The sequence below is a fragment of the Odontesthes bonariensis genome, chromosome 11 (assembly GCF_027942865.1).
Source record: "Odontesthes bonariensis isolate fOdoBon6 chromosome 11, fOdoBon6.hap1, whole genome shotgun sequence".
NCBI lineage: Eukaryota > Metazoa > Chordata > Actinopteri > Atheriniformes > Atherinopsidae > Odontesthes > Odontesthes bonariensis.
In genome coordinates, this window is record NC_134516.1 from 3,198,488 (window position 1) to 3,203,495 (window position 5,008).

The window sequence follows — 5,008 nt, forward strand, 5'->3', positions numbered from 1 at the left end:
ATTTCCATAGAAATTCTACATTAAAAGTATCAGTTTGTCACATGTGCAGCAAACTAACTGCAGCTGACAGCAACTGAATGGTCTCAGTGTGAAGCTTTGACTGGAAACACACAGAAAAACAACTTCCTGGAAGAATGGCAGCTTCCATCTTTAAAGGACCGGAAGAGGAAGAAGTTTCCAAGGAATCATTCAGAAGAGTTTCACACAGAAACTGACTGAGTCCATGAATCTGAAAAGGTGTTTCTGAGTGAAAGAGACAGACATGAACAGACTGAACTATCTGTTCAGCAGGGATTCTCTGACAGGAGGACACTCTGTGTACTCAGCACAGAGAAAACCAGGAACCATATGACAACCTGGAACCATGTGACAACCTGGAACCAATTAAGAGCCCAGGTGACCTGAACCCAAATCCAGGATGCAGAGGCTCTTCAGTGAATGTGGTGCTGAAGGTGTGGAGGTGGATCAGTGTGTCAGAGGAGACTCTGTAGAAGGACAGAGTGCCAGCAGGACGGTCCACATACACTGCTGCTCTGTTACAGACAGAGGAGGAGGAGGAGGAGGAGGAGGAGGAGGAGGAGGAGGAGGAGGAGGAGGAGATGGATGTTACTCTGTTATTGTGCCAGACAGAGTATTTACCTCCATAAGAGCAGCTCAGCCTCCAGGACTGATCATTCCATCCAAACTCACAGTCTCTGTAGTCTCCTCTCCTCCTGATTCCTCTGTAACTCACTGATATATGAACTCCTCCTCTCCACTCGACCTCCCAGTAACAGCGACCAGTCAGAACATTTCTACACAGCAGCTGAGGATACCAGTAATCAAACCTGTCTGGATGATCAGGATATGACTGAACCTCTCTCACATGTGTCACCTTCCTGTTGTTGTCAGACAGTTTCAGTTTCCTGTGCACTGTGTTTGTGTCGATTGTGAGTTGGCAGGAATCTGATGGAGAGAACAAACACAGTCCAGCTGCAGTTATTGATCCATCATCTGTTCACTTTGATCAATGAGTGATGTGACAGTGTGGCGATGGCTGGATGTCATGAATCAGATGAAGAACACACTCACACTTCCTCAGCCCTGGTGTCAGCCATCGTTCTCCAGCAGGCTCCACCCTGAAAGCAGGAAAATAACTGTCACATGTTTCAGGACTCCAGAAATAGCATCTAGAATGAGCCGGTCCCATTCCAGCTGATGCTGGAGGAACGGTGGAGCACATGCTGCCAGTCATAGCCATATATTCTGCTTATGTCCCAAAGTAAAGACACTCTGGGGAGAGGTATCTGATGCTCTGTACCTCGGGATGCTGCTGTGGCTCTATTAGGAGTGATGCCTAAAGGGCTGAATGGGAGGCCAGAGAAACATCTGTACATATATTACTCACAGCAGCACTGAGCTGCAGAACTATTAGATGGCTGAACCCCCCCTTCATATAACATCTGGATCCAGAAGGTTTGGGGCCTCCATCAGATGGAGCACATTACAGATCTATGAAGGCTCCTAAAGTCCATCTTTACTAACCGCTGGAGTCCTGTCGGCTCTTTATGAACACAATGAGCCTGCTTAGCCTTCCTGCTCTGCCACCTGTTTCCCATCATCCACACAGAGCCTCACAGTGTCTCAGTGGGAGTCCTGCTGCTCTCCTCAGCACTTATTTCTGTGTGGGCTTGTACATATGAACGTCTGAATGTGTATATTTGATTTAACATATTTAATGTGGCCCTGTGATGGATGGCGACCTGTCCAGGGTGAACCCCGCCTCTGGCCCCGCTGGGAGGGGCTTCGGCCCCCCCGCGGCCTGACCGACGGATTCAGCGGGTGGAGAAGGTGGATGGATGGATGTTTCATGCATTTCATTGGGAGTGGATATTTGTTCTGTTGGTCTCTTGTTTGCTTTTGATCTTAATTTGGATTTGGATTTGGATTTGATTTTTCTCTCCTTTCTGAAGCCAAATATGAGCTTTAAACACTGAGCTGAAATCTCTTCAGTCTCTGGCATCATGGTCTCTCCTGATGGTCACATTGTTTCTGCTGACTCCTCCTCTCAGAAGGTTTCAGGGCAGCCAAACATCCAGATCCTCTCTCAGGACGCAGGTCTAACCCACATGTACGCATTTCCAGATGTACGCTGAACATGGTTCTAGAAATCTTTGTGCTAAGCTAGGCTAACATGTCCTGGACCCATCTGTGCGTCTGATCCAGGGTCAGAGGACCAACAGACACTTCTCACTGTTGTTCCTGCAGATGTTCTCCTTGGAGACCTCCTCCACAAACATCTGCTGTTCATGTCCAACCAGCGTTGGTGCTGTGAGCAAAGGAAACAGGCTCCTACATGTGTGATTGTTCATGTAACACTCAGCAGGAAGCAGAAGCACAGGGCTGAGTGCAGCACAGAGAACATGTTCCCAGCTCTGCCTCCTCTGTCAGACACTGTGAGGCTGCAGCAGGCCTCTCCATACCTGAGTGTGTGTGGATCCTTCAGTGCAGCCCTCAGCAGCTTCTCTCCTGAGGCTCCTGGATGGTTGTAGCTCAGGTCCAGCTCTCTCAGATGGGATTTGGGGTATGAGGTAACTTTGCACCCGTGTAAAACCCGTCCTTACCTCTGTGGGGTCGGACATCTTGAACTCCCGGCCGTCTCCGGTCCAGGAGAGGAACGTGTTGCAGGTGGAGTCCAGAAGAAGCTCCAGTAAAAACTGCCACAACTGGATGGGACCAGAACCGGAAAAACGTATGAACAAACTGATAAATGTGGTCACAGAAGTTTGCATCAACGTGTAATAATCAGTGTTTGTTCAAATATATTAAAAAAATAGGGCTGGGCGAGTTAACTCGTTACTATCGCGTTAACTTGTCAATTATTTAACGCCGATGAATATTTTATCTCACATTACTCTTTTTTTTTTTTTTTTTTTAAATGTAAAAATAATTATTTATTTTTTTTACATTTAAAAAATGACTTTACATTTTGGCCAGTCTCCTCATCAAGTTTACATTTTTTTCTAAACTTGTAAATGGAGATAATCTCCCAAAGAAATTATTTTTAACAGTCTTTAGGCAGGAATTTTCTCAAATCTCCACTTGTAAAATTAGAGCATTCTCTAGGTAACACAGTAACATCTTTTAACATGTAATCAATTTTAACAACAATTTCAATATGAAATAATGCATACATTTTACTAAATAACATCATGAATTAAACGCTTGCCGACGATCTTGCTAGCAAACATTCTTGCTAGCAAACGATCTTGCTAGCAAACATTCTTGCTAGCAAACGATCTTGCTAGCAAACATTCTTGCTAGCAAACGTTCTTGCTAGCAAACGATCTTGCTAGCAAACATTCTTGCTAGCAAACATTCTTGCTAGCAAACGAACTTTTTCTTTTTTTCCTCTCTTTGCTTTAAAAGATACAAAATAGTGCAAAAACATGTTTTTTTTAAAAAATACTTTGTTTTTTAAATACGCTAGCAAACGATATTTTTTTCTTTTTTTCCTCTCTTTGCTTTAAAAGATACAAAAATAGAGCAAAAACTTTTTTTTTTTTTTTTAATACTTTATTTTTTAAATACGCTAGCAAACGATCTTGCTAGCCATTAGCTTCACATATCATTGATATCACTCACCGGAGTTTCCACAGTAAGCTACCATTATCCAGCCCCGTCAATGTCAGCGATATACACCATGCAGCACTCCCTCTCGCACACTTTATCCTCGATTCTTTTTTTCTTTAGAATTTCCTCTGTGCTTTGCATCTCACCGCTCACATGGCTGGGCTCTCTCCTTATGCTCGGTTTGTTTTTTCCTTCCTCGTGCTTGTCCCTCACACACAAGCGCCGCCAAGGATCAAAAATTCACTGGCGCAGCATTAATCTATGCGTGAGCCGTAGCTACACTTTCAGTGTGCGGGTCCCACCTTCACCCACAGCTCATCGCCCACTTCAGTCTGATGCCAAATCGCGTGCTGATCAATTTCAACTTGTTTAGCTTTTCAAACAACTATTCAAACTATAACTTTCATACAGTTTAACTGCCAGAAAGAAATGATCCCTTAAAATGTAGGAAAACGTGTCCTCTTTCACACAAAGTCACGCTCATTGAGCTCTGCCGCACATTTTTCTTACAAATTGCCTCTGAGCCCAGAGGTCGCCTCTACTTTCTGAACAGCGAGCGTTTGTTGGAGACAGTGGAGCGCAGTCAAAGTCATAGTGCAATTTTAAGAAGCCAAAGTAAAAAAAAAAAAAAAAAAAAAATGACATGGAGCTCTGGTCGGGAAGGACCAGAGCTCCATGCCCGGGAAGGGCTGCTTGAGTTCGGGTGAGTGTGCCTGGACCAGGCAGCCTGGTGACTAAAAGAAAAAGTGTTTTATAGTACCAGGGGCGTGGAGCTCCAGGGGGTGCGGACTGGATCGTTAGGCCGGGGAGGGGTGCTTAAGTGTGGGTACACAGGTGTGGATGGAGGGCCTGGAGCCCGGTTCTTTTTTTTTTTTATAGTACCAGGGGCGTGGAGCTCCAGGGGGTGCGGACTGGATCGTTAGGCCGGGGAGGGGTGCTTAAGTGTGGGTACACAGGTGTGGATGGAGGGCCTGGAGCTCGGTTCTTTATAATCTTTTTTTCTTCTTTTTACAATACTAGGGGCGTGGAGCTCCAGGGGGTGCGGACTGGATTCTTAGGCCGGGGAGGGGTGCTTAAGTGTGGTTACACAGGTGTGGATGGAGGGCCTGGAGCTCGGTTCTTTATAATCTTTTTTTCTTCTTTTTACAGTACCAGGGGCGTGGAGCTACAGGGGGTGCGGACTGGATCGTTAGGCCGGGGAGGGGTGCTTAAGTGTGGGTACACAGGTGTGGATGGTTGGCCTGGAGCTCGTTTTTTTTTTTTTTTATAGTACCAGGGGCGTGGAGCTCCAGGGGGTGCGGACTGGATCGTTAGGCCGGGGAGGGGTGCTTAAGTGTGGGTACACAGGTGTGGATGGAGGGCCTGGAGCTCGGCTCTTTATAATCTTTTTTTCTTC

At 45.9% G+C, this 5,008-nt stretch overlaps 1 long non-coding RNA gene across 1 annotated transcript; it reads right to left on the minus strand.

The window, feature by feature from the left end:
* Window positions 1–707: 707 nt before the first annotated feature.
* LOC142391299 (uncharacterized) lies at window positions 708–2,552 on the minus strand. Its single transcript, XR_012770524.1, has 3 exons — window positions 2,463–2,552; window positions 1,072–1,118; window positions 708–945 (listed from the first exon to the last, which is right to left on the minus strand). It is a non-coding gene; the product is annotated as an uncharacterized LOC142391299 (long non-coding RNA).
* Between the last annotated feature and the right edge of the window lie 2,456 nt (window positions 2,553–5,008).